This window comes from Petaurus breviceps, unplaced genomic scaffold, assembly GCF_028583685.1.
Source record: "Petaurus breviceps papuanus isolate PSGF00001 unplaced genomic scaffold, PetGlider_PUasm1.0 91133, whole genome shotgun sequence".
NCBI lineage: Eukaryota > Metazoa > Chordata > Mammalia > Diprotodontia > Petauridae > Petaurus > Petaurus breviceps.
The window spans coordinates 8,575,455-8,597,927 of NW_027187419.1; the positions used below are offsets into that span (position 1 = coordinate 8,575,455).

Consider the following 22,473-nt stretch of genomic DNA (forward strand, 5'->3'; position numbering starts at 1 on the left):
GGATGTGTGGGAACTGACTGAGACATATTTCAGAAGGACCAACATTTTACCTCACCTTTAAAAGATATCTAGACTATTATGCTCTTTGAGCCAGAAGATATAAATTGCCCAAGAGTTTTGGAAAAAACTCATATAATCTTTGAGAAAACAGACTAAGAGGAAGAAGCAGGGACTACAGGAGCTGGGCAGTAGCAGCAATTGGGGTTAGGGGGTATGATTTAAGCTCTGTTGGGACTTAAGAAGAAAACCTGTGGCACAGGGACAATGTGAGAATTTAATGAGAAGTAAAGGAGAGCTGAGCCCTTGGAAAGGAGGGAGAAATTAATGTGGGCTATTGGGTATTTACAGGGATCTTGGAACAAAATTTGGACTGAACCTTCCAGTTTCATAACCTCTTTAATGACCTATAGGAATTCTAAAAGGTCTAGTTTTTTACCAACTTGCCCTCCCTTTTCCTGTTCAGTACCAGGTAATGTTATTTATGTTTTCTTCTTTTATTTAAGTATTTTCTGTATCCTGATTTTGCTTCATATATAAAGGCACAGGGTCATTTATGAAGCCTGGTATTGTATACTTAGTTCATGCTGAGAAAAGGAAAGTGGGAAACTTAGAAATGCAGAAAATTTAACATAAAGCAGAGAAACAAATTTCTCTTTAAATGCAGGAGTTTTCCTAACTGGGGGCTATGAGCTATTACAATTGTGTCCATAAATTTTCATCTGATATGAGCTCCATAAATTAGGAGAGAAAGGGACCAAGTGGACTTGAGAAACTTTGTATCATCCTCAGGCTAAAAGGGGAGCTAATTGTCCTAACAGGGCATAGATGATTAAGTCAGAGGAGAGGGGTAGGGAGTAGGGACCATGAATGAAAAGTCTTACTCTAATCACTCCTTCCTGCCCCCCACCCAAAGATAAGTGAGGCCTGAGAGGATTCTTTTCTATTCCTGTCTAGGAGGGTGTAATGTAATGCCAAAAGAAGGCAACTTCCCAGGTTCAAAATACCAGCATAGGTGCTCTCTATTTTATTCAGTGACAAACCAAGAACAGAGAAGATTAAAACATGACATCATTCAAAATACAGCATTTACTGAGTGTGATTAAATAATCTCCAAGTACTACCCCACCCCAGGATCTTCCAATCATTCAATCAATTACAAAGTCCCTGTTCTAAATACTACTCCATCCCTAGGCTATACCTTAATTAAGTCCACCACAAAGCCCCTCTTCTCAAATGTAGATTAGTTTCCAAACATAAGGTCAAAAGTTCCCCACCCCTGGATCACAATTGAATCTACCCCAGAGTTACATCAAGTTTAAACACAGCACTTAATACCCAAATGGAGGTTTTTTCTTCATCTTGACAGGAGGCAAGTTCTCAGCAATCTTAGTTCCTGGGGAGACAAGGCTTAGCAAGGCCACAAGATACATTGCCAGTCCCTTCATGAATTCATCCTCTGTCTGTAGAACAGTCCTAGAACCCCTGAACACATTAGCAAAGCCCTCTCCCAGGATTTCTGTAAACATACAACAAGAAAATCCTTCTTCAGGGCTTCTGTACCAACAGAAAGGCTCCCAGACCCCTGCAACAACAGCACTGTCCTTCACCAGTGGACAGTATTCACTCTGTCTGCAGGACAGTCTCCAGACCCCTGCAACAACAGTACTGTCCCTCACCAGTGGACAGTATTCACTCTCTGTCTGCAGGACAGTCTCAGGGCTTCTTAGCGAACAGCCAGGTTCCAGGACTTCTTCAACAAAAGGACAGTCTTTCACCAGTGGACAAATCTGGCAAAATAACATCAAAACAGACAGACAAAGTACCAGCAAAACAGCCATGTCTCCTCAGTCCTTGGCAGCTCAGGGGGCAGGTCTCAAAAGTCCAGGGCAATTCAAAGCGGCCACCAGCAATTCTCTTAGTCTCTCTCTCCCTCCACGAGGTGCTGCTTCCAAAAAGATCTTCCGCCTCTCTCTAGTGTCTCTCCAAATCTACATCACCAGCTCCTCCCAGTTCAGGACTTTCTTTTCACATCAAAAAGTCCATCCCACAGGTGGGATTAACAAGCTCTGGGTTTTAATACAATCAATTTGAAAACCAAGCCCAATACAGGGGAATCTCCACATTCCATTACTATCACAGAGGGCAGACAGAATAAGGTTTGTGTGCTTGGGCCACTCAACTCATCCCTTCGCAATGATATCTGTCAATAAGTATGAATTATTTTTTAAATTTATATATAAATATAATTTAATTAAGACAAAATGAATAGCTTTGGTAAGGAGCAGCTGACAGTATCAGGAAAGGTTCCTTATAGATGGTCTCAGTATGAATTAGTGAACTGGAAGGGATTTGAGACATCCAGTTTTGCTCATCCACATCACATCTAGCATTTTACAGATGAGAAAACTGGAAAAAAAGAGAAGGGAAGTGATTTGACCATGGTAGTGAGCAGAGCCAATATCTGAACCCAAATCTTTTGAGTTCAAACCCTCTGCTCTTTCTGTTTTATTACTAGGAGAATCAATAAAGTTCTCTTACAGAGAAATCTTAAAGATAATAGAATAAATGCCCATAGTTGATTTCCATGAGTTCCACCTGGTTATGTTAAGGTTTGGGGTTTAGGGGTGCTCAAGACCCCAAAATACCAACATGCGGGCTCCTGCCAAATGAATTCAATTCAAGCCTTCTCTCAGTCAAAGTAAAACAAAGTTTATTAAAGATTTGCCATAATGGGTAGACTCTTAAGGAGCCTAAGTATTTCTGTTGGACAAGAGGGTCAGAACAATCTGACACAGACTAAGTCTGAACTAGATTGAATCTCAGCACCTTCATGGAGACAAGATGAATCTTATATACAAAAAGACTGTGGGTGGTCTAGAGGAGGGGTTTGGCGGAAGGGGTCTTGAGGAGGAGTCTAAGGAGGATCTTGAGGAACTGAGGTCAGACTCCAGGAATGGGATTAAGGGTGGGAAATAGCTGAAGGCTACCTGAAAATGATAGAAAATGGAGGGCTAGGCTAGTTTAAGGGTAACAGATTTAGGTTTAGATATTTTGATAGAATCATTGGTGGGAAGCGGCTGGACAATGGAGGGCTAGGCTAGGTTAAGAGTAACAGAGATTTGGGCCTAGCTATAATGAAAGGCTTATGGCCTCAGGCAAAATGCCTTATCTAGTGGGAAGATTCAAGGGGATTCCTGGAGCCTGTACCCCATCAGTTGCACATTATTCTCAAAAGGAACCTATATATAATTTACCCTGACCTGTCCTGTTCAGTAGTGGCTTAATGTTTTAAGTATTCTGTATTCCCAATATAGAAAATCCATAGTCTTAAATTGTTACCTGAGATCAATAAGTAGTTAAATTCATTGTCTCTAGTTACAATTTCTATGAGTCAAAAGGAGAACTTGAACCTAGGTCTTCCTAATTATGACTGTCTCTATTTATTATTTCATTCTTCCCTCTCCTTTTATTATGCCATGCTATTACTCTTAGTTCTTTTAAGTCATCCACAGAGACACAGATAGTCCTAACTTTTAGCAACATTACCTTCTAATAACAAAGACAAAAGGAAAATGTGATATTTAATTAGTAAATAAGCTAATTATTCACTCATCCATCTATCCACTCATTATTCATTCAAAAATATTTATTTGGTGCTTACTATGTGTTTAGCTCTCTTCTAAGTACTCAGGGAGAGATAAAGAAAAATAAACCATAATTTCTGCCCTCAAGGAGCTTAGATATTTAGCAACAGACTAAGCAAAAGCTATCATCAATAAGCACCCTTTTTTGTTCTGGTGCTCCATTAGTCAAAGACCACTGGTTAGTTTAGTAGATGAAGGAAAGTGAATATAGGAGCTAAAATGGTAGACTAGACTGGATATTGGAGAAGGAAAGGGATTGAAGTAGGTTGAGATTGACAAAGCTAATGGAGGGGATGAAGAACAAGGGAAGTAATAGTCAAATTGTACCCTGTTAAGATCACATGATTCTAGGAGGGACATGGACAGCATAAAATACTATAAGAGGAAAGTGACTAGCATGGTGAGGGAAGGTAGGATCATTTTATGAGGAACAAGTGAAAGAATGGAAGATGTTTAGCCTGGAGAAGAGCCTTGGAGGTGTGGGTGGGAGTGAGATTGGACAGGGTAGCTGTCTTTAAATATTTGAAGGCTTTTCATTTGAAATTAGACAGTCTACTGAGTTCCACAGGGAAGAACCAGAACTGGTGTAGAGAAGTTATGGGGAAACTGGTTTTAGTTCGATATAACTGAGTGACAATGAGAGCTTTCCAAAAACATATTGGGTTTATTTGAGGAAGATGAGTTCCCCTATCAGTTGGAGTACTTAAAGTGGTTGGATGGCCACTTTTGGGGAATGCTGTAGAGCAGATTCATGCATCTGAAAGTAGGTTCAGATAACATTTTGAAGGTCCTTTCCAGCTTTGAGATTCTAGGATTCCAAATATTTAGGGAGTATAAAATCCTCATACCCTCAGTTTGGTTAAGGTCAGTAGTTTTATAAAACATACAGATCTGGTTATATTTCAAATAGGCTCATTTAGGCATTTAAGAATTTTTTTTAATTGCTTATCCTCTAAAACCTACAGTTTGTGGTTCAATAAAAAAAATTATATTTGGTTTGGGGTTTAGCAAAGATGAGTAGCTGCTCATTATGGTTTTGGCTTCACCTAATTCTGTTACTCTTGGGTTATATATGTGTTATGTGTTTGCTATGTCAGAGAATTGTAAGGACAGGGTACTATGAAAGTGACAGGAGCAGAGTGAAAAGAATAGTACCATTGTTTATTTTAAATCTCATTATATTAAAGTTAAAAAACCTCTACCATGAAGTAGTCCTTTAACTCAGAAATTAACATCACTACAGTTCTGGGAACAAATACAAATATTTTCAGGTTACGTACAACAAAATATTAACATAATGGAATATTATTTCACCATAAAAATTTCAAATAGGGGTACAAATGGGGAAGTGTTCATGTGCTGGGCTCAGCAGAGTGCAATGGTATCAGATGCCAGGTGGTGAGTACTCAGCACAAGAAGTGTATATGGACTGGAGATGATCTTTTGTAAGAAAAAATAAAAGCAGTGTGACACAGGGAAAAAAATATATATGGGTATGGCACCAGAGGACTTTGGTTCAAATCTTAGTGATGCTATTCATTACCCATATGGCCTTAGGCATAAGGTCATCAAATTCAAGCTTATCTGTGAATTGCTGACATAAATTGTTCCACTGGATGATGACTTCCAGACTAATAGCATCCCTTAACTTTTCTGACCTTAGTTTCCTCATTTGTAAAGGGTTGGGGGTTGAAGTAGGTGATTGCTGAGGTCCATACCAATTCTAAATTTATGAGATTATGAATAAGAAATGGACTTGAGAGGGGAAAATGAGAGAGAGAGAGAGAAAGAGAGAGAGAGAGAGAGAGAGAGAGAGAGAGAGAGAGAGAGAGAGAAGAACAGCAGGGGCTGGTGAACCTGTTTCATTATAGAACTAGGCATTTTTCCTCAGCAGCATCTGACTCATAGGATGCCAACACCCCTGGCAGAAGTAAGCAGTGGTAGGAGATGTTCCCTTGTTAGGTCTGAAGAGGAAGTAACAAGGTTCTCTAAAATGTGACAGAGATCCTGTGCCAAGACACAATACCTTCCAGTCATTGAGATTCTAACATCCATCTGATGGGCAAGTCCTTCTACCTTCTACCTTGTCTATTCCATAGTTTGCAGACCTATGCTGACAAGAGAACATAAAGGCCTAGAAAAGATGGATTCTTACCTTTCCAGGACTGGAGAGCAAGAAGAGGTTACTTTGGAGAAATCGGTGGTGAGAGTGTCTGATATTTTCTGTATTCCTTGTTAAATGACCTTGCATTCTGTTGTCATAAAGTCCTTGTAAAGCCAATCATGAGCAGTTCTCCTGAGAACTGCTGCTGTGAATAACTTTAAGTATCTAATTGCATAGTATAGTGAACTCTCTATTTATTCAGCAATAAACTAAAGCATAACATTCAAGAAACTGAAGCATAACATTCACAACAGCATAACATAACTTATTATTAAGGTGGCCACATAGTCTTAAGCAAAACATATCATTCAGTATATTTTATAGTCATCTTTAAGGGATAGCAGAAAATGCCAACACCATCCACCCCTAAGTCATAATAGGTCACAATCTCCTCAGTCAGTACAGAGTGTCCAAGTAAAGTCCTCTTTCATCTTGACTTGAGGTTGACTTCCAATCATTATTAAGCCAATCTTCCTTAAGGGGTAGCAGAAAGTACAAACACCATCCACCCTGAGTTCCTAGTAAGTTACAAATCTCATCAGTTAATACAGAATATCCAAGTAAAGTCCTCTTTCATCTAAAGACTGACTTCCAAACTCCATGGGCTCCTCTTCCGCAGACTGACTGCTCTTTCCTGGATTCACCTGACTCTTGCCTAGATTCACATGTTCCCCCACAGAGAAGGGATCAGTCATCTCCACCAGCTGCTACTCATGGGGCAGGTAAACCAGCCTATTATAAGCAGAAAGATGCTTTAGGAGAGAGCAGGAGACATCATGAGATTGGCAGGTCAAGCCACTGACACCCTATTGGCCACCATCTCCCTTCAGATCCTAATGGAGACAACCCAGGACATGAACCCAAGAGGCTTGGGAATGGAGATGCCTCTGGCCCAGTGTCAGCAGCTATTAGCCTGGGAAGTAACACTATTGGAAACAGCCTGACAGCTGCTTCTCTAGGTGCTACAACTGCAGATACTGAAAAATCAGAAAAGAAAGCTCTTTCCACCAAAGTTCTTAGCATTGTCAAATGGTTCAACGTCAGAAAGTGACAGGATTTTATCAGTGGAAATGACATTAGGTAAGGATGTTAACATCTTTGCTGCTGTTACCATGGGATTTTTCTATCTGACTTGAAGCTGAATCTTCCTTATGTGTTGTCTCCCATATTGGTGAACTCATGTAGCATAGGGACTGGTTTACTTTTCTAATTGTATCTGTGAGGCTTAGCATAGTGCTTTGCACATAGTTGGCACTTAATAAATGCTTTACTCATTCATTCATTCACTACAATATGTGATGTTCTGGCTAGGCTGAAAAGATTTATTGGAAGATAGGGACTTTTAAGCAGTGGCATTGAATAAATGAGGGACTCAAATGGCTCCTAGGGACCTGCATGTTGTTTGAGATACTACATAAAGGATACAAAAAGAATTATATCAAATGAAAAATTAGAAACAGAACAATATACACACCAAGATGATACACTGTGATACTTTATAGAGTTATACTTTTGTGGGTATAGATACCCCCTCCATTTAAATAGTTTTCAACCCCTCTATTAATTAATAAATGATCTGCCAGGGTTACTGTAGCCAAAAATTTCATCCCCTTGAAACTAAATTGGTGATGAACCCCTCTTAATTCAGACAGACTGGTTCTCAGACACTACTTGGCTTGGCTAGAACTTGTGTTCCCCTTGCACAGATTTTGAGAATTTGGAGCTACTTCTATGCCTATATGAAACTTCAGTTAAGATTTTAATGATATAAACAAAGAATTACACAATTCTAAAGTTGGAGAGACTTCAGTAGCTAGGTAATTCAGTTCACACCACAAAAGGAATTGTACCATAATACTAGCCAAGTAGTTATCCAACCTCTGCTTCCAAACCTCTAAGAAAGGGTAATCCATTATCCACTAAAGTATCCCAAGCAAGCAAGAGAGCAAGCAATGAGCATTTATTAAGAACTTACTATGTGCTAGGCACTGTGCATAGCCCATTCTGTTTTTGGAAAGCTCTCATTGTTGAGAAGATTAAATTTGCTGCTTTGCAATTTTCATCATTTACATCTCCTAGTTCTGCCTTTTGGGACCAAATAGAGTGAACATAATTCCCCTTCCATATTATAGACTTTCAAATACCTAAAAAATTGTCATGTCTTTCCCTGAGTCTTCTCTTTCTCAGGCTAAATAACTTTCATTTCTTTCACTGATTCTCTTATGGCATGGACTCACAATCTTTCACCATTTTGGTCACCCTTCTCTGGACACTCTTCAGCTTATTAATATCCTTTCTGAAATGCAGTGCCAAGAACTGAACATAGTATTCGAAATGTGGTCTGATCACAGAAGAGTAGAACAGAGCTATTACCTGCTTATTGCCAGAAGACATATTCAGTTGTGTTTTGACTCTTTGTGACCCTGTGAACTTGGCAGAGACACTGGAGTGGTTTGCCATTTCCTTCTCCAGTCGATTAAGACAAACAGAGGTTTAATAAGCTGCCCATGGTCACCTAGATAGTTAGAGTCTGAGGCCAGATTTGAGTCATGTCTTCTTGACTCTAGGCCCAGTACTCTATCCACTGAGCCACTTGCTTACCTTCTATATTTCTTTTAATGTAGGCCAAATTTTCATTGGTGGGGATTTTTTGGTATATTTTGTTTTGCTACCATATCACATAGTTAACTCATATTGATCTTTCTATCCACTAAAACCCCAAGATCTATTTTGTACAAACTGATGTCAAAATATGCCTCCCCAATCTTTTATTTATGAAGCTGATTTTTTTTAAATCCAAGCACAAGACTTGACTTTTATCCCTACTGAATTTTATCTTATTTGATTCAGCCCAGTGCTCTAGTCTATAGAAATCTATTTGGCATCTGTAGTAGTAATGGAATTTAAAGATTCCCCTGTATTGGCTTGGTTTTCGGATTGAGTGTTGAAACCCAGAGCTTGTGAATCCCACTTGTGGGATGGACTTATTGACATGAAGAGAGAGGGCTGAACTGAGAGGAGCTGGTGCCATGGATTTACAGAAAGGCCCAAGCAGAGAGGGAGGCAAAAGAACTTTTGGAAGCATCATGGAGGCAGAGAGAGGAGAGGATTGCTGAGGGCCAGTTGAAACTGCACAGGACTTTTGAGAGCTGCCACCCAGAGCTGCCAAGGACTGAGGAGACATGGCTGTGATGCCAGTATTTTGTCTGTCTGTTTTGATGTTGTTTTGCCAGATTCATCCGCTGATGAAGGACAGTGCTATTGTTGCAGAGGTCCTGGAACCTTGCTGTTGTTTCAGAAACCCTGAAGAAGGTTTTTCTTGTTGTATGTTTACAGAAATCCTGGAAGAGGGTCTTGCTGATATTTCCTGGGGTCCTGAGACTATTCTGCAGGCAGAGAGTGAATCGATGAGGACATTGGCAATGTATATTGTGGCTTTGTTAAGCTTTTATTTCCAGGAACAGGAACAGAGATTGCTGAGAACTTGTCTTGGGTCAAGATGAAGAAAAGACCTCTCTTTGGGTATTAAATACTGTGAGGATATCTTAACCTTGCTGTAGCTGAGGGGTAGATGGTCTTTCTGCTCTCCACTGCCCCTTTTGAGAAGGTGCTTGGCATTAAGTGATGATAAATGTAATTCAGTTGTGAACCAGGGGTGGGAAATTTGACTGTTTTTGTGCTCTGTGATTGACCAAATGAATATACTTTGTTTATGATTGGAAGCTAATCTTGTTCTCCATTTGAGAAGTGAAACTTTGTGATCTACTAAATGAATGTACTTTCCAGGGGTGGAGTAGTACTTGGAAATTATTGAATCACACTTGGTGAATGCTGTATTCTGATTTGCTCTGTTCTGTGAATGTTTTGCCTTGATTTGTCACTTAATAAAATGGAGAGTTACTATGCTGGTATTCTGAACCTTGGAAGTTGCCTTTGCTTGGCATTACAGCATCTGACTCTGCCATCTAATATACTATTACTTCATGCTTTATGATATCTGAAAATTTGTGGATTTGAATCTAGCCCATTTTCCAAAGGATCCAAATGCATCACAGAGGCCTAGATGTATTATACTGCAGGGGACTGAAAGACCTGGAAGATGAGACTGCTAAGTCACTAAGATAATTGAAAGATCAAGAGAGGAACCAACAGAGTGGTGGAAGTCAAATGTTGCCCTAAAGGAAAGAAAGTAGAGCTTGCAAACTATAAGCCAATAAACTTGACTTTGGTTCCTGAAGAAATTCTAGATTAGATCATCAAAGAGATCATTGGTGAACATCTAGAAAAAGATGCTGTGATAACAAAGAGCCAGTGTGGCTTCATCAAGAACAAGTCATATTATTACCCTCATTTCTTTTCAGGATCAGGTTAGTGAACTGGCAGATCAGGGGCATGGTGCAGATATAATTTATTTAAATTTTAAATGAGCATCTGATACGCTATTTCATACTATTCTAGGATGTGGATTAGATGACAATACAATTAAATGGATTTGAAACTGTTTGAAGAACTAGACTCAGAGTAATCATCAATGGTTCAACAGGCAACTTGCTAAGAGGTCCCCAGTATAGCAGCCTAAAAGATCTGGAGTTAGACTTAAGCAGGTTAACATTTTTATCATTAATTTGAAAAAAAATATTGATGGAATGCTCATCAAATTTGCAGATGTTGTAAAGTATATGTGAGATGAACTCAGAGTTTGACATTATTGGTGGGAATGAATGATTCAACCAATTTTCAATAAATATCTATTGAGTTCCTACTATTTATGAATCATTCTTTGCTCCTCAGCATGAATACAAAGAAGAATAAGGCCAGTTCTCTGATCTCAAGGAGTTTATGGTTTGTTTAGGGAGATGATGTGTAGAAACACAAAAAGTTAATGAGAATTCAGGGCAGCATATGATTAAGAACCAAAATGAACAGGACAGACCCTAAGTATTATTGGAGTGAAGAGGTGGGAGAAATCCCCTTGATCCAGAGTATTTAGAAGGCTTCTTGGAGGAAATGGGACATTAGGTGGGGTTTGAAGGCAGGCTTAGCTTAGAGCAGGGGGAATGATGACCTAGACCTGGCACATATGAAGGAGAAAGGTGATTGATTGCATATGGATCTCACAATTGTTGACTTGCTTTGATTTTTAAGAAAAGTCAGCAGCATTTGCTTCACAAATAACAGAAAAACCCATTCATTTTTGGCAGTGGGATAAGGAAGTTGAGTTTGAGAACAAAAGAGCAGTTTCTCATTTTAATAATTGCTCAATTATCTGTCGTATCTGTGAAGGGAATGAGCCAGAGGGAGAAGAGAGAGGTGGATCTTTCTGGAGAGGAGGTAGGAGGAAGTAGGAGAGGGAGAGCAAAACCATGGAGAAGAGATTAGAAAGAGGTTCTGCTACCAGAGGGCTGTAGATACCTCCTCAACTTAGATCTTTTCCTCCAGGAACAGAGATACCCTAAACCACAGAGAAATAGCTTGCTCCAAGACAAATTTTAAATTAGAGAGGATGGGAAAGTAGCCTTGGCCAAAAAATTTTTCCTCGTGGCCCACCCCATGATGATAAGCCCCTGTGCACTTAACAAGACTGGCCCTTGGACCACACAGACACAGTCTGTTAACAGAGTTCAAAGCCAGCGACATTCCAGCTTGGTAGGATTTAGTAGCACATGTTCTCTGCTGACATAAACTTGTAAAATCCAGGGCCACCACTACATCCTAATGAAATGTTGGAACAGTACTGTACAGATGCTTAGGATGTCATGGTATTATGGTGTAGAAGATCTCAAGGATAGGTATGACTGGAAAAGGAGGTCGTGCAGTCAATTAATAAGATGACAGATGGACAGCCCTACAACTACATCAACAATCCCAAGAGATGACAAAAATCATAGGAAGGGCTCCAATGTGTTGGATAGTTACTCTATGCTGGAAAATAGGACATTAACAAGAATTGCACAGGATGGGAAAGCATGGAGGGATCATTGTAGAGAGGAATAACCACATAGGTGAAATGATTAGTCCATGTAAGAAGGGAAGGAAGTCTTTTGTTTTACATTTTTGATGATTTTTTTTCTTTTTTATCACCTTTATTTCCAAATACATTCCTCTTACACTCCTACCGAGGAAACCATGCCTTACAACAGAAAATTTAAAAAAAATAGGTAAGCTCAGCAAAAACAGCACATTAAATGAGTCTGAGTGTGTCCAGTGTTCCACTCCTATAGTCTCCCACTTCTGCAAGAAATGGAGAATGGTATAACTTCTGAAGGAGACTATTTTGAACCTCCAACTTCAGAAACTCCAATTCTTAAAGGGCTTCCCCAGTGTCTGTCCTCTTCTCAAGTTCCTATTGACTTTCTTGGGGAGGGTTGACTATGGACCATCTTGGAATCTCTGGTGCTAGTCACCAACTAATGGTAGCTTGCCACCACACTGGATTAGAGCAGGCAAAAAAGTTGAAGAGGGACTCAGTGATTGAGCTTGGGTTAAGGTAGCCTGGGATCTCAGAACAGTAGCGGCAGTAACAGCAGCAGCAGGAGCAGTGGCATCCTCCCAACCTTCTTGCCTTCTGCGATCCCTGGAGCACCCTCACCTCCTGCTATCATGCCATTCTCCAATAGCCACAACATGCTGAAGTCCTGTTTTCCCACCAAGGAGGAATATTCCGACTTCTCCTCGCACAACGACCACATGGCTAAGGTGCTGATGCCTAAGCTCTATGAAAAACTCCATGATAAGGCTACACCAAGTGTCTTCACCCTGGATGATGTCATCCAGACTGGTGTGTACAACCCAGGGCACCCATTCATCATGACTGTGGGCTGTGTGGCTAGAGATGAAGAGAGCTACTATGAGCATAAGACTGATCTTAACCCTGACAATCTGCAGGGTGGTGATGACCTGGATCCTAACTGGGCCGAGTTCTTGTGTGCGAACCGGTTGGAGCATCTGAGGATTTTGCTGGCCCCCACATTGTAGCTGGGGAGAGTGCCAGGCCATAGAGAAGCTGCCTGTGGAAGCTCTGGCCAGCCTGGAAGGTGACCTGAATGGGAAGTACTATGTTCTGAAGAACATGACTGAGCAGGAACAGCAGCAGCTGATCTATGACCACTTCCTCTTTGACAAGCCTGTCTCCCCACTCCTCTTGGCATCTTGCATGGCCTGAGACTGGCCTGATGGCAGGGGCATTTGGCACAATGATAATAAGAACTCTCTGGTGTTGATCAATGAGGAAGATCACCTGAGGGTCATCTCCATGCAGAAGGGAGGTAACATGAAGGAGGTGTTCACACATTTCTGCATGGGGCTCACCCAGATTGAAACCCTTTTAAGACCAAGAACAATGAGTTCATGTGGAATCCTCACCTGGGCTACATCCTGACATGCCTCTCCAACCTGGGCACAGGCCTCTGTGCAGGTGTCCGTATCAAGTTTCCCCATGTGGGCAAGCATGAAAAGTTTGGTGAGGTGCTGAAAAAGCTGAGGCTGCAGAAGAGGGAGTGGAGGGGCGTGTGTATGGACATAGCAAGTGTGGGTGGTGTCTTTGACATCTCTAATGCCAACTGATTGGGCTTCTTGGAGGTGGAGCTGGCACAGATGGTGGTGGATGGTGTGAAGTTGCTCATTGAGATGGAGAAGCATTTGGAGCAGAGCCAGTCCATCGATGACCTTATGCCAGCCCAGAAATGAGCAGTTGGCCCCCTGAATTCTGCACTTCCTAATTTATTGGATGAATGAATAACCACCAACCTTCCTGCCTGTGGCACCCTGGGGAGTTCTGGATGCATCCCACCTAATCATGCTGTAGAGAAGTCTTCCTGCCATCCTTCAGTGTTAGAGTTTTATTTTTGATGGCTGAGATGTTGCTGAATGATGAAATAATAATAATAAACTATTGTTTTGGCCTGAAAAAAAAGTTGAAGAGCTGGTGATTTTGAGGAACTCAGGCACCTAGAGTTACTGCTACCTTTAGAAAAGAGCCCTGAACCTCCCTCAGGCCTTCTCTCACTGTGGGCCTAACCCCAGAGAGAAGCTGGATATGAAACAGATGGCCCTCTATAGCCTACCCATTCTCAATCTTTAACAAAAAGGCAAGTGGAGATAAAGCAAAACAAAACAAAAACCAAAAAGAAGCCTCAATAAGCATCTCCTTTGGGTAAACTTATAGAGCATGTAGCACTATAGCTTTGCAAATTTGCCCTTTCCTGGTTTAGGGTTTCACTCACCTTTCACTAGGTTTGAAAATTAAATCCCCCATGGAAAGATGCCTTTTGGGCAGTCCATGCTTCCCTGCTGGCATCTGCTACTGTTGCTACCCTCATCTATAGTGACTGACAGCAATCCAACCAAAGGATGAATCAGTGCAAGGCTCTAGATAGCAGAGCAGGCATTATCAGTGGACCTCTGACCTTAAGTCTAGGCAACTTAGTGCTGTTTGCAAAGCCCTGAGAGAATTTGTCCAACCTGAGATTGGCTGAGTTCAAGGAAATGGAGCCAGAACTTCAGCAAGGAAGGAGAACAATAGGCTAGTGTGAATATAGCCTAGAGGAGTCTCTGTTGAGCTGGCTGCCCCAGGAGCTTGGGGGAATATATTTGTCCAGGCAGGAAGCCATGATGGACCCCAATGTACACATGACTCACTGGCACCTGCAGAAGGGGCATTGCCTGAAGCTTTGAAGCTGCTCACTGATGGTAGAATCTGCTGAGAATCTCTGGTATGGGGCCCAAGCCAGGCTCTCACCCATTTGGTCTCTGACTTTCTCTAGTTTTCTTGGGAATTGGAGAGAATGTCAATCCTCTATGAGAAATTACTGTTTATTAGACCAACTCCAATATTCCTTTTTGTCCTAGGCAGAGCCTATATTTCATTTCTTTTGGTGGCATGGCTCCAACCTAGCTTTCATTTGCAAGGCTCAAAGGATCTGGACTAACCCTAAGCTTCCCACCTCACTGACCTTCCTCTACGGTCCCTTCCTGGGATCTCTTACCAGAAGAAGAGGTAGGGATGGGTGGGTGTGAGGTGGTGGCAGAAAATGTGGAGATATTCTTAGGAATCCTACAAAAATAGTCTCTGAAGAATTGAAAATGATTGTTGTACAAAGATTAACAGAAAAGAACTTGGTAAGTATGAGCAGATAGTGACATATAATTAGGGAAGGAACTTTCAAGAACAGGAATAAAAACTGACATCAGGGAAATGTATGGTAGGAATAGAAGATAGACCAATTGTGTGGCAAAGGTGAGGGATAGTAGGTAGATTGCTTCAATACCTCATTGGCAGACTCGGAATCTCAGAAGATAGTGAAGAAATACTTCAGCCCATTAGGTGGATACACAATGGCAAATCTGGAGATAACCTGCACAGGAATTACATAGAATGTGCAAGCACACATAAGTTATGGTTAACATCATTGGCAGGAACTTCCAAACCAAAGTTAACAGATCCATTCAAGCATTTGAATTATTACTAGAATAATCTTTATTAGTCTTATTCCATTGTTTTAATTTTGTCTGATCCCATTTAAGATTTTCTTGGCCAAGATTCTAAAGTAGATTATCATTTCTTTCTCCAACTCATTTTGCAGAAGAGGAAACTGAGGTAAACGGGGTTAGGTGATTTGCTCAAGGTCACACAGCTAGTATCTCAGTATGGATTTGAACTCATGAAAATGAGTCTTCCTGATTCCAAGCTCAGTGCTGTATCCACTGCACCACCTTTATGTCTCCTAAACATATCCTCCCCTTTCATGTTTTCATTTTTTTTTTTTGGCCATGCTGGTCCCTATGCTTATAATGTCTTCTCTCTCCCTTTTCACTTGTTGGATTCCTACCCAGTTTTTAAAATCCAACCTAAATGCTATCTTTTTTTCCACACAACTTTCAGGATTTCCATTGTAAATTTTGATGCCCTTAAATATTTTGGTCTGTAACTTTTTAATATATTTACCATGTAATATTCATGCTGGTTATCTTTGAGTCATATACTTCTACTTGACTATAAGTTCCATGAAGGCTATTATCTAAATTTTTTGCCTCTCCCAGTTTCTGGCATAGTGTTCTATAAATAGCCGATATTTTAAAAATTATTGTTGCATGAAGGAAGGAAGGAATATTCCCAAACAAAAGAATAGACCCCTTAGAATGGCCTCAGGTTCAAACTTATCTGAGTGTTTAGTTTATATGGTTCACACCTGTAGATTGATAACACTGGTGTTTTAATATACCTCTAGTTGTTTACTGGTATGAGCTGGAGTTTTACTCCAAAACCAATAATGATGTAACTCAGAGTCTTTGATATATGTGAATCTAAAGACATATCAGAACGTTTTGTCATTTACTCTTCTGCTGACCTTTAGGTTTTTAAACTAATTTTAAATGGATGTCTTAGTCTTGACAGTTATGAGCAGATGGAAGTCTATCAGTATTGAGAAAAAATTGCATATGGCTCAAGAGGTCCACCTGTGGCCTGAACAGTTTGCCTGTTTCTTTGTCTCCAAGGACTCTGGTATCAAGTGAGAGAACCTGTGGGTCTTCTGAACTGCTTGAGGATAGCTTTGTACTATAGACCACATTGCTATGGAAGACAGAAAGTGCTAATCCTCCTCTTTCTAACTAATTTTAAACTTATTTTTTCTCACTGAACAATTAACTGTTTATGTATCATATAATATTTACCTATATTACACTGTCCAATGCTTCATTATATACTTTCTTCAATGACAGTTATATATCTGTATTTGTTTTGTTTTACCAATTAGATTATGAACTTTTTGGGGAAGGAACAGTTTGCCATCCCTCTTTTGCACAAGAATTCAATTCATAAACATTTATTAAGCCCTTGCCATACAAAACCAAAAAATGAAACAGTCCCTGTTCTCAAGAAGTTTATATTTCCCTGAGGGATAAAACATGTATACAGATAAGAAAGTACAATTTGTGTGTAAATAAACAATATGGTACCTAGCACAGTGCTAGGCAAAAAGTAGGTGCTTAATCTGCTTCACTAGTAGGTTGATTAGAGCAACCCTTTCCGTGACCCAGATATTAGAACAGAAGTCACCTCAGGAGTAGACTGAGATCCATCCCAAGACATGTTTTCCTGGCAAGTTTTGTATATACATATCACTCTTTTCAGTCAGATCCCAGCAGGTAGGGGGTTGAAGATGGGAGTCCTTATTCTCCTATGGAAATAGCACACATATATAGAGAGTCCCATGTAGTAGAAAAAAGTCCTACTGGCCTGGGAGTCTGGACAACTGGGTCTGTCATTAATTAGTTTCTTTGAGTCTCATTTTCCTTATCTGTAAAATGAGAGTGTTAAACCAGATGATCTCTAATGTTTCTTCCAGTTTTGTTCAGTGTGTGTGTGTGTGTGTGTGTGTGTGTGCATGTGCATGTGCATATGTATATGTATATATGTATACACACACACACAGAGGCCAACAGAACCTAGACCAAAAGCAAAGGCTGAAAAATGAATGGAAAGGGCAAGATTCTTACACATCTTTGGCCAAACCTTGCTTTTCTTTGGGGCTTTTATTTGGCATTGTCTCTGACAACCCTTGTGAGACTTTTTATTTGATATTTTATTTTTTCCCAATCACATGTAAAAACAATTTTAACATTTTTTCCCCAAATTTTGAGTTCCAAACTCTGTCCTTCCCTTTTCTCCACCCTGCCCCCACATTGAGAAGGCAAGCAACTTGACATAGGTTATACATGTTTAGTCATGCAAAACACAGTTCCATGTAAGCCATTCTGTGAAAGAAAACACAGACAAAAAGAACCCAAGAAAAATAAAGAAAATAAAGAAAAGGTATTTTTGATCTGCATTCAGGCTCTACCAATTCTCTGGAGATGGACATCACATTTCATCATAAATCCTACAGAATTATTTTGGATCATCGTATTGCTGAGAGAATAGCTAAGTTATTCATAGCAGATCATCATGCAATATTGCTGTTACTGTGTAAAATATTTTCCTGGTTCTGCCTATTTCACTTTGCATCAGTCCATGTAAATCTTTCCATGTTTTTCTAAGAGCATCCTGCTCATCATTTCTTAAAGCACAATAGTATTCCATTACAATCACATACAACAATTTGTTCAGCCATTCCACAACTGATAGACATATTCCCAAATTTCAATTTCCATTTTTTTGCCACCACTAAAAGAGCTACTGTAAATATTTTTGTACACATAGGTCCTTTTCCTTTTTGTTTTTTCTTTGGGATACACACCTAGTAGTGGCATTGCTTGATCAAAGGGTATGCTTGATTTTATAGCCCTTTGGGCAAAGTTCTAAATTGTTTTCCAGAATGATTCAATCAGTATATAACTTCACCAATTAATTAGCACTTTCTTTTCCCAAATACCTTTCAAAATTTGTCATTTTTCTTTTCTGTCATATTAGCCAATATGACAAGTGTGAAGTAGTAGCTCAGAATTGTTTTAATTTACATTTCTCTTGTCAATAGTGATTTAGAGAATTTTTCCATATGACTATAGTTAGCATAGATTACTTTGTCTGAAAACTGCCCATTCATATCCCTTGACCGTTTATCAATTGAAGAGTGCCTCTTATTTCTAGAAATTTGACAGTTTCCTGTGTTTTTGAGAAATGAAGTCTACCAGAGAAGCTCACTGTAAAAATTTTTTTTCACAGTAATGATCACCACCTATGTATTTCCTACCACTTCATTTTCCCTGGTTATCCTACTTTCTCTTCCTTTTACCTTGTCCATTCTCAAAAGTGTTTTGGTTCTTACTTTTACCTCCCTGAAACAGCCCTCCCTTCTATCAGCTCCATCCCCCGTTCTTTTATACCCTTCCCTTCTTACTTTCCTGTATGGTAAGATAGATTTCTACACCCAACTGAGTGTGTATATTATTTCCTCTTTGAGCCAATTTCAATGAGAGTAAGGTCCATCTGCTCCCTTCCCTGCTTCCTGCATTTCCCCCTCCACTGTAAAATCTTTTTCAAGCCACTTTTATGTCAGATAACTTATCCCATTCTACCTCTTCCTTTCCCCTTCTCCAAGGCATTCTTTATTTCATCCCTTAATTTTATTTTCTTAGACAATCATGCTATCACTTTCAACTCACACCTCTGCTTTTTGTCTATGTATACTTCTTATAACTGCCCTAATAATGAGAAAGATTTTTAGGAATTATAAATTTCATTTTCTCATGTAGAAATACAAGCAGTTTGATCTTATCAAATCTCTTATGATTTCTCTTTCCTGTTCACCTTTTTATGCTTCTTTTCCATCTTGTATTTGAAAGTAAAATTTTCTATTCAACTCTTGTCTTTTCATCAGGAATGCTTGAAAGTCCTCTATTTCATTGACTATCCACTTCACCCTTGAAGATTTATACTCACTTTTGCTAGGTAGGTGATTTTTGATTGTAATCCTAGCTCTTTTGCTCTCCAGAATATCATCTCCCAAGTTCTGTGATCCTTTAATGTAGAAGCTGCTAAATCTTGTGTTATCCTGTCTGTGGCTCCCCGATATTTGAATTGTTTCTTTTTGGCTGCTTGCAGCATTTTCTGCTTGATCTGGGAGGTCTGGAATATGGCTATAATATTCCTTGGAGTTTTCATTTTGGGATCACTTTCAGGAGGTGATCAGTGGATTCTTTCAATTTCTATTTTACCCTCTAGTTCTAGAATATCAGGGAAGTTTTCCTTGATAATTTCTTTAAAAAAAATGATTAGTCTCTCTTTTTTTTTTTGATCATGGCTTTCAGGTAGTCCTGAAATTATTTCTCCCGGATCTATTTTCCAGGTCATTTGTTTTTTCAATGAGATATTTCATTTTCTTCTATTTTTTCATTCTTTTGATTTTGTCTGATTGTTTCTAAAGTCATTAGCTTCCACTTGCCCAATTCTAACTTTTAAGAAATTATTTTATTCAGTGAGCTTTTGTACCTCCTTTTCCATTTGGCCAATTCTATTTCTTAAGGAGTTTTTCTCTTCATTAGATGTTTGTGCCTCTGTTGCCATTTGGTCTATTCTATTTTTTAAGGTGTTATTTTCTTCAGTATTTATTTTTTGTGCATACTTTGTACATCCAAGATGTTGACTCTGTTTTCATGATTTTTTTATCACTCTCATTTCTCTTCTCAATTTTTTCCCTTTACTTCTCTTAGTTGATTTTCAAGATTTTTTTTAGTTCTTTCATGGCCTGTGACCAGTTCATATTTTTCTTGGAGGCTTTGGATGCAGGAATTTTGACTCTGTCATCTTCTGAGTGTATGTTTTGATCTTCCTTGTCATCATAATAACTTTCTATGGTCAGAATTTTTTTGTGTTTGCTCATTTTACAGCCTATTTCTTGACTTTTAACTCTATGGTGAAGTGGGGCTCTGTTTCTCAAGTGGAGGGATCCCTGTCCCAAGCTTTAGGTTTTTTTGTGCAGCTATTTCAGAGGTAATCCTAGGGACCTGTACCTGTAAGTTTTTGGCTCTTCCAAGGTGGTACAATCTAGGAAGAGGTGTGTTTACTACTCTCCTGTACTGTGCTCTGGTTTGTGAGTGACCACAAGCACTCTTTTAACCCTGGAACTGTGACCAGGGTCCCTATTCTTCTGTAGCCACAAGTTCTTCTGTGCTAGTGCTCCTCCTCACACTGGGACTAAGATCTAGGACTGCAACACAGATCCAAGTATAGGCAATACAACAGAGTCCTACCCCTGGTGCCAGCAAAGGGACCCCTATAAATCTCCTTCTGACCCATTGTCTGAGGTCTGAAACTGCCATTGCTGCCACTGATTCAGTTACCTCAAGTTTTGCTTCTGGTTTGCTGGGAACTGGTCTGCACTGGCATGGTCTGACCTGGACTGTGCCCCTCTCTCACTCTAGTGCAACAGACCTTTCTTGCCAACCTTCTAAGTTGTCTTGGGCTGAAAAATTGTTTCACTCTAACTTTTTGTGGTTTATACCACTCTAGGAATTCTTTAGAATCATTATTTAAATATATTTGGCAGGATTTGAGAGAGAGAAAGAGAGCTCAGGTAACTCCCCGCCTTTACTCCACCACCTTGGTTCTACCTTCTTTTATGAGCTTTTCTGTTCATATTTAAAAACTATAAAACCCTACCTGATAAGTATTGACAACTAGGGAGATACTAAATAGGGAGACTTTTCTTCACCTATGATATTTACCAATAACGTGGAGGCCATCCTGCACAAAATCCAAATAAAAAAAAGGATTCTTTATTCATGACAAGGTCCTAAAAAATGCTTCTATTAGCTGATGACATTGTAGAAAATGCACTGAGCCCTAGAAAACTCCAAAACCTCCTCAATGATAAAAGCAGCAATGCAAAAGAGTGATTTACAGCAGAAAAACAAAGTGGATGAAAACCACACCTTGCCCAGACTATGACATGCACCTAGACTGGCGCTGCAACTGAATAAAGAGCTAGGTCTTGAATTGAGTAGGAGAGTAGACAGAATCACATTCAGGGATTTCATTAATCCCAAACTTCTTGCTGACACAAAATCTCACTTGTTTTGCTTCAGATTTTCCTAGTGATACTCTCTGAGTATGAATAACATCATGTTATGATCTCAAACTAATTAAAAACTATAGCTATCTCAAAGGATAATGGAAAGATGCATGGTTGGTTTAAGTAAGCCACACCATGTTATCAATAATGAAATTGTGTATAAGAAGTGGTATATAAGACACTTTTGAAGACATATGTGACTGGAAAGGGGAAGGGAGGGGTGGACTGTCAGTGGTGATCTAGAGCCAGCTCATTGGCTCATGAGAATTGATTGCTAATTTTTAGTGTGAGCATCTATCTAGCATCTAAACCTTGGAAATTGGTAAATGATCCAAATCAGGCATTAATTTATTGTTATTGATTTCTAGACTTAAGAAAGTGATGAAGAAAATGTTAATAATGCAGATTGAACTTTAAAGTGTTTCATATGTACATTTTTTGAGAGCTGATTATTAAACTTTTGCCAGCATACCATTATGTACTTAAAATGAGAAACAATCAACCAACAATCTAAGTGACTAGGGTTGGTATCATGTTAAAAGAATGACAGGTATGTCTTCAGTGATTTTGGTTGATTTTCTGTTTAAGAATTATAGAAACACCTGCATAGGAATTGCACAGAATGAGAGGGCATGGAAGGTTGTGATCTGTATCAGTAAATGGTCCCCAGCCTTATCAAAGAAAATATGGATCCATCAAATGATCAGAGTATAAAGTAATTATGCCATCCAACACATATTAATTACCCTCTATTGTTCATGTGTCTTGCATCTGCTTTTTCAGGTAGCACTGGATGCCCTTGCCCTGATTTGGAAATTTTAAAAACAACAGAGACATCACCAATCTATCTTATGTCCAATAGGAGATGGCTGGAGGTTACCCAGGAAACTGAGTCAGCTAAAGGATTGCTTCTGATGTTATGAGTTAAGACATCAATTGGAAGTGAGAATTCTGAGAAAAAACAACCTAACAACAACAACATTTTCCATTTCTATACCAGCTAGGCAGTGCAAGTGATTAGAGTCAGGCTTAGAGTCAGGAACATATGACTCCAATGCAGCCTCAGACACTTATTAGCTGTGTGACCTTAGGTAAATCACATAACATTTGTTTGCCTCAGTTTCCTCATCTGTAAAGTAGTGATAAAAATGGTATA

The 22,473-nt window shown here is 39.5% G+C and overlaps 1 long non-coding RNA gene and 1 pseudogene across 1 annotated transcript in view; both read left to right on the forward strand.

The window, feature by feature from the left end:
- LOC138154749 (uncharacterized) overlaps nucleotides 1-22,230 on the forward strand; it is a 90,044-nt gene extending 67,814 nt beyond the window's left edge. Inside the window, exon 4 of the long non-coding RNA XR_011166678.1 lies at nucleotides 22,101-22,230. This is a non-coding gene — a long non-coding RNA (uncharacterized lncRNA). The remainder of the gene's footprint in view (nucleotides 1-22,100) is intronic.
- LOC138154790 (creatine kinase B-type pseudogene) lies at nucleotides 12,391-13,611 on the forward strand (annotated as a pseudogene).
- Nucleotides 22,231-22,473: the final 243 nt, after the last annotated feature.